Consider the following 12,422-nt stretch of genomic DNA (forward strand, 5'->3'; position numbering starts at 1 on the left):
CCTGAGGGAAATTATTTTCTTCAGAACCTCCTGTGTGGAGTTAATATTAAAAATAAAATAAAAAAATGGCATTTTTTTGGTCAAAACGGTCATAACCAGGCTCAAGGCTTTACCACGCCAACGTTGAACGGGCGTGTAAGAATCTAATTATTTAGACGGAAAGTGGTTAATATCATTGAAGAAAAAAACAGAAGACACAGAAAAATAACCACTAGCCAACCACTTGGCCATTGGGCCACAAATTATTATTTGTCAATTTTTAATGTGTTTTATTATGAAAAAGGCTTTATTAATATCATGAAACATTCATAATTTACAAGAGTGGTTAAAAGTTATAACTGTATGTTATACGTCTACTCAAAGTAACTACATTTTAACATTGCTTGAATAAGACAACTGACAACTGGTAATCCCAAACCATTTACTACCAATACGTAAAAAATTATATAATGTTTAAGCCATGATTTAGGAGCGATTAGTGATAATTCTACGCAGTTAGGTACATACCGACCTTAATTTATTAAAGTATTTTCCTGTTGGTTATAAAATAATTACACCAATTGACGTCATCTGAACCATGGTAATTCTTTTGACGAATTAGGTTTGACCCGGCATTTTCATCTAATATCCACATAAACGAGTTTCCAACAAAATATCTAAATAATAAAATACAAAAATGATAAAAATAGCGAAACTTAAATAAAAAAATTGGGAAATCAACGTATTTTTTATTCGATTTCCGAAGTTGGAAACTGATATATCTGTCATATACCGGTGTCTGTTGTTACTGGTTTAACCATGTTGCCCTCTTAAGTAGTATGCCCTGTATTTATAAAATATGTCACTTTCTAAGATACTATTGATAATTGATGGAGCAATGAGGCGTGTATAAAAACATGGTACACTATCAGGAAATTTATTAGTAAACAATAACATATATAATAATTCAAAGAAACTGGGCGATTTGTATAGGGCTGGCAGATTCTTCAGAAGTGACCAACTGCTAGGCTTCGACTTCGCAGCTACTTCTGGATTGGAGCACCAAAATGCCTGATTAACCTACTTGATTCTTTGCAAAAAAGGGTGGTCCGTCTGACAAAAAATACGATATAAAAATATAACTGACCAATTGGCATCTCTATTGCTCAGAAGCTAAGTAGGCATGCCATGTCTATTCTACAGATATTTTAAAGAAGCCTGCAAAAGGAAAAACTCGATGGACACAGCAGATGTGGGCTTAATGAGAACGGGTTGTTTCGCTGTTTGTTTTTTGGTCTGTTTTTCCTTCTTCACATAACCAGGGCCTCTTCAAAACCCGCATCAATAAATCCTTTCCTCCTGGGTAGATATATGTCGCACTATACTGTGGGCGCTTTTGTGAGGTTTGACATTAAAAAAACAACAAAAAAACGTTTAAGACAAATTGATGCAACCATTTTTTAATTGTAAAATTTAGACCGTGGTTACAATTTGCGCAATTTTCATTACTTTCTTTCTGTTTATAGATGAGTTTTTTTTAATAATTGTCATATTCGTTTTTTTTTCTAAACTTTTTTTGCCCAAAACTTAGCCACGGAACGAAAAATCAAAATAACATACTTTAATTTATTTATTTATTTATTACATAAAATAAACATAAATAAATATACTAACATACCTAAGATATTAAGACTCCTGCGTTCCTGACAGGCGTATAAATCAATTGCCTACAACTGCCGACTCTGTACAATTCGCACTGTCGATTTTAGCAGCCACCTCTGGACTGGAACCCCATTTAAAAAAAAATCCATGACTCGGTGCATAAACGCGCGGCCCGTTGAATATATTTCCCTATAACAAATTGGAAACTTTATAGCATAGACGTCATGATGTCCTTGTTCTACCGGTATTTCGATGGAAGATGATCCTTCGGCACCGGTGCATAGTTGGGAAACTTTCCAAATTAGTTAACTTATTCAAGTAGTCATTGAATATTGCGTAACAAACGGTAAAAAAATAACAAAAAAAAAATAATAAATTTCAATTTTAAAATGCACGCAGTTGTCTCCTGTACTCAAGAATTGACAACCTCAAAACTTTGCCCCAAACCATTTATAAGTCTCCCAGCAACACCGGGTATGCGACTTATATATACATGTATACAAGTTGTATACATATAAAATAAGTTTATTATCCGTTTACCAAATAATATCGGTATATACTAATTCTGTTTGTGATATTTGTTTTGGATTATGTGCACACCGTTCAGATAATAAATGATGTACTCGTATAATACCTACTGATAACAAAACAAAAATAAACCATTTAAATTTTACTTCTATTATCAACTTCCTTCCTGACCTTATAATCATTTATTCACTTATGGCTTTTTTAAAGTAATTGCGATAAACATGATTAAAATAAAAAAATACTGTTTATAAAACAATATTCAATGACTCGGCAGTCCAAAGTTAGTTGTAAATGGTTTTAATTTTTTAAATACATTTTTTTGAATTTCACTTTCGTTTTCGGAAATGAATAAATTAATGCAAATCCTCAAATGCGGAAATTAACCCACTTCCCGACATCCGATCGATCGGAAACTGGGCAGATATACTCCTTGTTGATGATAATGCATTCTATCAATTTTTGCTGGCAATCACGCGCAAACACGCGGATATATACAATACACATTTTTGTGTAAACATAAGAAACATATATAAAATAAAACAATTGAAAACAATATAATATTTTGCACTTTGCCAATCAATAATAGAATATGGAATTATTGCTTGGGGAGGAGCAACAAACTCGGCTATCAATTACATAGAAACCGCACAGAAAACGATCTTAAAGGTAATACTAAAAAACATAGACTGACTGATACAGACCAAATATTCAACAGCTGTGATGTACTAGATATACGCCAATTATACGTTAAAATACTATTAAACTACATTTTTGTCAAAAAAAATAAATTTCAACATACACAAAATAACACTAACAGACCAATTAGACTAGCGTACAAAGAAAACATAAAAACTCCGACAATAAATTCAAGCTTTGGACAAAGACACTACCATGTTATAAAAGCTTTCAACAGTGTAAAACTTGAAATTAAAATTGAGGAAAGTATTATGTAGATTATATTTTCATATTATAATATGAAGGCCTCAGCACGGGTAAGCCACCCAGTGAGGCCAACATTGCTGGAAAACTTGAAATGTAAAAAATATTGTACAAAATAAAAAAAAATAAAAAAAATACGCATTTCTCTGAAATCGGATGACATTGCAGCAGTTGATGTACGGTCCTACCCGATCGGTATCGGTCATCGATACTACCCAATCGGCATCTGGCTTAGTTGGTAAGACTTGTCGACTTCAGTTCCTGGATAGGAAGTTTCAATACTCAATAGTCAAACCAAACGTTTAATTTCTTTTTTAAGTAGTAAAAGATATTTTAAAATAGATGTACGAGTATTATAGTAAAAAACTTTTTTAAGGGCTGATTTTTTATTCGAAAATTGTATTGGAGGTCATAATTCCAATTTTGTATTGCAGGTCATAATTCGAAATTTGTATTGGAGGTCATAATTCCAAAATTGTATTGGAGGTCATAATTCCAATTTTGTATTGCAGGTCATAATTCGAAATTTGAAAAAGACAGTAAAAGTATTATAATATTATTAAACAAGTAGGAAAGATATCTTCTTTATCAGTTGACTGATTTGTTATTCACATAATCAGTTAAAATTTTAAAATGACCCCTAAAATTCAAAACAAATTTGAGTTCATTGAATGTGAAAAATTTCATGCATAAATATTACAAATTTCACGCACCGACAACCAAAATTCGTATGTTTGATAATCTTCAAACCAAAGTTCTTAGTAAACTTCATCGATTTCCGTCCCATAGAGCAAGGATATATTGTTATTATTATTTTCTGAACACCCTCAAGTCTGGATAGTAACCGAATAATGTGTTCTAGATAAACGATGGGTCAGCCCAGATCAATCATGCGTAATCAGTAAGGAAACATACCTCCCTAGAAACCCAATAATCACTTACGTTATCTTTCTACAGGGTTTTCCAATAAGAGGTGTCATTTTGAATAGCCCGCTATTTCGATAGATGTTACTTTCGAAGCTGTTATTTTTTAGCATTTGACAAGTAGAAAATTGAACGATACACGCTTCAACAACGCATTGAAATTATTAAAATTCAATTGAGTGAATCAAATGCAAATCATCTTGAGTGATGAGGCCCATTTCCACCTCGGTGGCTTCGTCAACAAGCAAAATTGTCGCATCTGAGGCTCGGAAAACCCAAGAGTTATTGTTGAAAAGCCTTTCTATCCTCAACGTGTGACTGTTTGGTGCGGTTCATGGTCCAGCGGAGTCATTGTACCTTACTTTTTAGAAAATGAGGCTGGAGCAACAGTTACGGTGAATGAATTGCGCTATCGAGAGATGATTAATGATTTTTTATGGCTGGAATTGGATGGTATTGATCTAGACAACGTTTACTTTCAACAAGGCGGCGCTACGTGCCACTCAAGCAACGAAACCATTGATCTTTTACGATTGAATATCAAAATAACACCTCTTATTGGAAAACCCTTTATAAGCATTTCATTTCATCTGTGAGATTTTTTAATAAATTAGGATAATCTATTCTAATATTTTTAGAATAGATTATTATGTGATTTATTTAGGTTTGAATAAGAATTGAACTTTTCTCTCCAGGGACTGACTAAAATGAGTGAGCACTTAAATCAAAATCTCAAAATCGTGACATTTTATCTTAATTTTATGAGACGATAACAAGTCTATATACATTGTAACGTCATTGCTTACAACACAAATAATTAGGACAGTGAAAATAATAATAAAAAACAAATATATTATTTAAATGCAAAATAGAAAAACTTCCGTTAAACTTGTCGGATTCCGCTGCATGGTTCTTTTAAAAAACAACGCTTGATTTCAACTCAAATATCTAATAGAGAACTATTTAAGTCAGGGGATTAAGTAAACGTGTTATTTATATATGTTGGTTTGGGTTATATTAATAATTTATGCGTATTTCCTAACTGTCCAACTTTGATTGAGAAAAAATTGAACTTTAATGCATCCTTTACCATCTCCCACGACATAAAGAGTTATTTCATGTAGTAATCAAGTTGAGGCAAAGTGCTATTTATGATTTTTGTGTATTAAGCGTGCAGCGGAATTCGACAAGTATATGAAACTTTCATTTATTTAAGAATTACAAACAAAGTGTAAGGACTTGATCATTATCAAATCAATCTTTCCTCAAATCAAAGGTTTCTTCTTCAATTTCTTCCTTTGTAATGACGTTGATTAAGATACTGTCTCCCGTGTAGATATCGCGCTCGGCAGCAGAAATGAAAGCGTCTTTTTCAATCTTGATAGCCTTCTCCTTGATTGGTTCATTGTTTGTGCAGGGAAGGTTATTGAGATCAATTTGGTTATCCAGAAACGGTTGCAACAGAGCTACTGCTGAGCCACCAGCCTTGAAGTTAAATCGCTCGAAATGGCCAATGGGATCGTATCCGTACACGTAGCCCTTTCCCTCGTTATCTAATCCTGCCAGCACATTGGATATGTAGTATGGGAAGAACCTTTTATAGTACAGCATTTTAGATGGCATTTGGGCCACGTGGTCATGGGTTTGCGATGATCAAGCAGGTACATCTGCTCGCAATAACTTGGTTAGAGTCAGTATGTCGCACCAACATCCTGTCGCACCAAAGACGGTCGTTTCCGAAAGCTTGAATAGTTTCTTCTGACTTCTTGTGTAAATGGAGAAGCCTGCGCTAAGGCGAGTGTCTGCAGCAACAACAACGTAGTCTTCTCCCGCTATGGCCACAACACTTCCACCATTGTCGGCGTAAGCGTTGAACCCAGCTTCTTTTGAGCCCTGCACAGAGTAATCAGGCAAGTATTCCATTGCGGCGAGCACAGATTATTCTAGAAAACTAACGTGAAATAAAATGCTAATTTTCTGACGTATGACAAGCGATATTGTGATTGTCATTCATTTGTTTAGAAAAACGTGTTTTAACTATGGATTTGTGGATAAGCTGAGTAATGCGAATTGCTGTTCAGTTCTTGCTTAGTTTTAATTTACAATACATCAACTTATTGACTAGTTGAAACGTTCATTACTCATAAGTAGGTACACACAATTACGTTTAGTAATGAAAATAAAACTGCTTATCTTGTAGTGTTTTTACAATTTTATTCGTAGTCATAATATCTACACTTCTGGTGTAAATATTGCAACTAAGAGGCGTTTTTATCATGTCTGTCGTTTATCTCTGAAATGTTGTCAAATGATAAGAGATATATTAATATCGGTGGTCTATTACAAGTATTAAAGTATTTTCAGTGCATTTCGTCTTCAGCCATTATGATCAGGTATCTCCTTTTTGAAGTTTGGCGAAAAGTCCTTTATGCTGTCCTATACCCTTTCGATCTTCCGTGGAACTCTTCTATATATATATACTAGCTGAAGTGTACCCAGCGTTGCTCGACTTTTCTCTACTTTCAATAAATATTATATCCATGTTTTATATAAAACCTTCCAGAAGAAATTCTAAATGATAGTGAAAACCCTATCAAACTCCGTTGCATAGTTTAGAAGAACCACAGACATAGGAATTAATAGACGAGAAGATAATGGCGAGGGGTAAAATCAACTGTTGAAGAACGAAGGGGGTTAAGCTGACAGTGATTCGTCAATAAATCAATCTGACAGTAAATAGGCATCTCGCATTATAATATCACCATTTACTTCTTAAAAGTAAAATCTGCTTTTGAATGAATAGACATTTTTACATGGGAGCGCAAATTACTCGCCACGTTATGAACTAATTTGCGAAGTCCAAATTCGGCAAAGTAAATTTCTTCTGTTTGCAGAGTCGTAGTTAGTTTCAGAGTATTTAGTTAAGACACTTTTACAAATGTTTCATAATTTACTTACCCCAGTAAACAACGATGAGCACACTTGAGAATCGCTACATTGTGATGTGATAGTATATGTTTCTTAAACTGATCCATATAATACGGTGTGAATAAGCTTAAAATAAAGTAAAATAATGCTTACTTATGGAATGTCATACGACAATTGGGTTTATTCTCTTTTTCACATCTATTTTTACAAGTTTTCATATCACAAGTCAACATTTTGCCGTGTTATTTCGTAAAATGAACCGATGATGCCTCGACCATAGTTCGCACAAGAATGATGACGTCACGTTTTCAAATTTCACTTGAGGCCATACGCGAGCACAGCCGGCTCCAATGGAACCGGTATGGGGAGTGGGGATAATACGCTTTTAATCACTTAGGGCAGGTCTACTAATATTCATATGTCTATGAGAAGAACAGACAGACAGACGCGGACGGTGACTTAGTTTTATACTATTTAGTATACAATATATTAATCAAATGTATCCAAATGTTATTATGTCTTCTCTGGGGGTCTAGCAGAATCAAATTGATAACATAAAATTATATTAATATCCCGAACACGGTTGCGCCGTAGATAACCGGACCGAATTGACAAGAAAAATATGAGAAATCATAATACGTTGGCAACACAGGCAGATTTTTTTAAAAAATGTTTTTTAATCCATAGAAATAAAATATGTAATTTTGTTTAATTCTTGCAAAAATTACTTTTGTATTGGAAATCTCAAGATTGTGATTATTTCTAAACTGAAGCAAAGGTTGAAGAATAAGTTGATAAAATTTTTGTACATATAAAATACACAAAATAAATACATGAAACTTAACACACCCAGTAAATACTAGAGGAAAAATTGGACCATGTTGTCGAATTTCTAATTTCTCAAAAGAGATGAAAATATTCCCGGTTTACTAATGATTTGACCATATTTGAATTCGAGGAAGTTCTGAAATGTTTTAAAGACGACGCACTTTTTACATGCACTTTAAAAGGCCTGGACGGAGCAATTCGTGAACAATTTGAAGTCCCGGGGTGAGGAGGAAGATGTATGTAACTTACTTAATATCTTTAATGATGTGTCCTATTCCTTGTCTTATCAAATAGATCAAAAATCATTAGCCGTTATAACTGCATTAACATCACATTCAAAATTTTATAAAAATCAGTTCAAAAGTTAGTCATTCAAGATGGCTGCAAGGCAATTTCCCTTCACTCTAGATTTGATTTCAAAGCCATTCATTCAAAATAGCGTTGTGAAAAAATTACCATTTGACACTAATAATATTTGGCTGATTTTTATAGTGCCGTTTTTGTTAAAAATCGCCTCAGTATGTAATAAATTATCTATGGCTCTGCTATAACTAATTCGTGATTTCCAGTTTATTGTCATGTGTCATGGCAGAGTAGTAAGTGCTTACCCACCTTGCTCTTACTCATCTCCTTCTAATCCCACTACCTTCAGCCTCAAAACATGCTCAAATGATTGTGGATGTCGTAGTCTAACTGGCTCCAGAACTTCCATTCAAACAAAAATCACAATTATTTTTATCATCGTCATTAGAATACAGTTACAACTGGGAAGAGTGTGATAAAGTCTGTAATAATTACACAATACAGTCATCACAGATGCCCACTTACCCATAGACAGATTAAATTCACCTAATCAGCTACTTACTAGAAATGTAGATAAATATCTAATAGATTAGATATGGAAGTGGGCGTGAAGTTTCATCAGACTTAAATAATAATGTCTGTTATACAGGGTTTTCCAATGAGAGGTGTTATTTTGAATATCCCGCTATTTCGGTAGATGTTACTTTTAAAGCTGTCATTTTTTGACATTTGACAAGTAAAAACTACGCCATTAATGAAAATGGAACGATACACGCTTCAACAACGCATTAAAATCAGGTAAGTTTTTAGATTCTCACGGCCAAAAGCATTTTTGTTGTTTGTTTTTGGGGTGATACATCTTCGGATCTACCGGATCTGCCCTGATGATGGACACTGCAACGCTGTCCGAAACGTCGGCTAAAGAAGGAGTTAGCGCAACACGGCATAACACCCCAAAAACAAACAACAAAAAACGCATTAAAATGATTGAAATTCACTTGAGTGAATCAAATGCAAATCATCTTGAGTGATGAGGCCCATTTCCACCTTGGTGGCTTCGTCAACAAGCAAAATTGTCGCATCTGGGGCTCTGAAAACCCAAGAGTTATTGTTGAAAAGCATCTCTATTCTCAACGTGTGACTGTTTGGTGCAGTTTATGGTCCAGCGGAGTCATTGGACCTTACTTTTTCGAAAATGAGGCTGGAGCAACAGTTACGGTGAATGGATTGCGCTATCGAGAGATGATTAATGTTTTTTTATGGCCGGAATTGGATGGTATTGATTTAGACAACGTTTACTTTCAACAAGACGGCGCTACACAAGCAACGAAACCATTGAACGTTTACGATTGAATATCAAAATAACACCTCTTATTGGAAAACCCTGTAGTAGTGTATACTATACGTCGATACTAATTAGTATGAAGTTTACACAAATTCTATGGGATTCTAACCGCGGCCCACAAAGATTCCTTCTTGCCTACTGGGCCTCGATTCTCGACGAAGTCATTCCACTCGAACCCCGAGTGGTTCGACCTACTCTTTATTCGAGTTGAATGTCGAATGTCCAAAAAAAAATATATTCATCCTAGACTTGCCGATACAGTCAATAGATGTCGCGCATTAAAATAAAAATAAGGTATATTTATCTAATACACTGTCTAGATTAAATTTAGTTCGGGTTGAATCTTGCGATCATACATAAAGATAGAAGCAAATAAAAATGTAGATAATGTTTAGGTTGGTAGTTCTTATTCGAAGTATGATACAGTTAAATATGAACGAAGGAGATAGGGTCCCATTAGCTCAGTTGGTAGAGCGGTGCCCCGGCAAGGCAAGGGTCCCGGTTTCGAGTCCTAGATGTGACCGTATCATTTTATGATTTTTCTGTTTCAAATATTCGTTTAGGAATTGCTAATATTGTCTTCAATAATTATACTATATATTTATTTATGTTTTTGTTTCGAGTATGGAATTGACCAATGTTTAATTTTGGTACGATAATTTCTGCTGGTATGCTATCACACCACGCCACGCGTTGTATGGGATTGTAAATCAATTCCCAATCTGGAAGTAAATTTTGAGGGTTCAGCCCTTAGCGTAAATCTACCAGACTTCAATACCCCCTTTTCGAAATCTTTATTTATAACTAGCTGTACCCCACCACGCGTTCCCGTGGCTCAGTCTGTCTATGCAGATAGAGAAACAATAGCGCGTTTTGATTTTAAGTCGCTGTTTTTACCTGTCACAGGTGAAATCAGTATAAAATAGGTACATAAAAACACACGCGTATTCGAAAGCAAAGTTGTGTCAACATTTCAAAACAATAGTTGAAGAACTTTCGGAATTTTAAGATTTGGAACGAACAAACATTTAAATTATTGTTTATGTAGTATTAAAATGTTTTTTGAAACAGATATTTTTATTTTTTTTATTTTTTTATTTTTTATTTTTTTTATTTTTTTTATTTTTTTTATTATTGTACGACAGACAGGTAAGTCCAATTATGGTACAATTTTATAAAAACTAACAATACATGTACATATATTTTTTAAAACATGGTATAGTGATATTAAACACATCTATATCCGCTGGTAGGGCATTTAGTAAGGTCATACCTCTTGTCATGCTATGTCGGGCAATGACATCTGTCCGACCCTGCGGTATACAGAATAGGTCGTGGCTACGATTTCGACAGTATTTATCAGGAACGAATAATCCACAGCATGACAGGAGATATGGGCAATCGATAAGGTTTTTTAGTAACTTTAATTCAAATACCATGAGTCCGGCATTACGCCTAGTCTCCAGGCTTTGGTAATTTGTCTCCTTTAGCAGTTCCACGTGATGCATGAATTTCGGATATATTCCGTATGATCGCATGTAAACATACCTTAGGAATTTTTTTTGAATTTGTTCAATCATATTTATGTATTTAAGTTGATAAGGTATCCAGACAGTACTGGCGTACTCCAGCTTGCTTCTGACCACTCCGTTGAACATGGAGGTCATTGCTTCTTTGTTATTGAATTGTTTGCAAGTTCTAATTACAAAACCAAGAGTTTTGGAGCAAGCCGAGGTAAGCTGGACTATGTGGTTTGAAAATGTCAGCTTAGGATCAAAGATCACCCCAAGGTCCTTGATGATGTTTACGCGTGTAAGTACTTCACCATTCATTCTATACTGGCAGAATACCGGATTTTGTGAACGACTATAAGTCATAACAACGCATTTTTTAATATTGAAGTTAAGTTTATTTTCTACCGACCATATCATGATTGAATCGAGGTCGGCCTGCAGTTTCGAATAATCATAATCTGATTCGATTTCCTTCATCAGTTTCATGTCATCTGCGAATAGTAGACATGAGCTGTGACGTATGCAATCCTGAATGTCATCAATCAGAATGAGGAATAACATGGGACCGAGATTCGATCCTTGAGGAATTCCTGACAGAGCTGCGAACTTATGGGAGTCGTATCCATTTATATTTACATACTGACTTCTATCTTTTAAATATGACGCAAAAAATGTCAGTAAGGGTTGATTAAAACCTATTTTATGCATCTTTTTTATTAGAATATCGTGATCTACTCGGTCAAATGCCTTTGCGAAGTCCGTGTAAATTACGTCCGTCTGATGCCTACAGTCTAGGCTTTGTGCTACCCGTCGAGAGAAAGAGAGTAAGTTGGTTACCGTTGATTTCTTCGGTAAGAAGCCATGTTGATTACCTCTTAAGAAAGGCGTGATTTGTGGACTGATTTTATCACAGATAATCATTTCAAAAATTTTTGGAATTGTTGACAGTACTGCAACTGGTCTATAATTTCTGACGTCAGTCTTTTCATCAGCTTTGTGAATGGGGCTGACCCTCGTTAGTTTCCAACACTGTGGAAATGTGGAAGACATGATGCAGAGATTAAATATGTACGCAAGGGGAACACAGATATTTGGAGAGATTTTTATAATTATTGAAGGAGGAATACCGTCCGGACCAGTAGCCTTATCAGGTCGGAGATTCCGGATACAAGTTTCTATTTCCTGGATGTTGGTCAATCCGAGTGAGATATCTCCAACGTTCCAGGGTGATGCTGTTGGGAAATTGGTTTCAAGTTTAGGGGTTACTTGACTATAGACGGAATGAAAATAGTCAGCAAACTTATTTACAATTGTGTTAGGGTTAGTAAAAGTTACGCCTTCCTCAATCAAGCATGTTGGTGAGGTTGGGTTAACTTTTTGTGACCTAATATAGTTCCAGAAAAATTTTATGTCGTCTTTGATCCCATTCTGAACATTTTCCATGTATTGTTTTTTAGCAAATTTTATTTCAG

General features: G+C 34.8%; 1 protein-coding gene and 1 pseudogene across 6 annotated transcripts in view; one reads left to right on the plus strand and one right to left on the minus strand.

Annotated features, from left to right (window-relative positions):
- LOC149412152 (uncharacterized) overlaps nucleotides 1-12,422 on the plus strand; it is a 94,434-nt gene that overhangs the window by 32,595 nt on the left and 49,417 nt on the right. The window lies entirely within an intron of this gene.
- On the minus strand, nucleotides 5,102-5,961 carry LOC149412153 (proteasome subunit beta type-1 pseudogene; annotated as a pseudogene).

The sequence above is a fragment of the Hesperophylax consimilis genome, chromosome 24 (assembly GCF_061612785.1).
Source record: "Hesperophylax consimilis isolate HC1 chromosome 24, BYU_Hcon_1.0, whole genome shotgun sequence".
Lineage (NCBI taxonomy): Eukaryota > Metazoa > Arthropoda > Insecta > Trichoptera > Limnephilidae > Hesperophylax > Hesperophylax consimilis.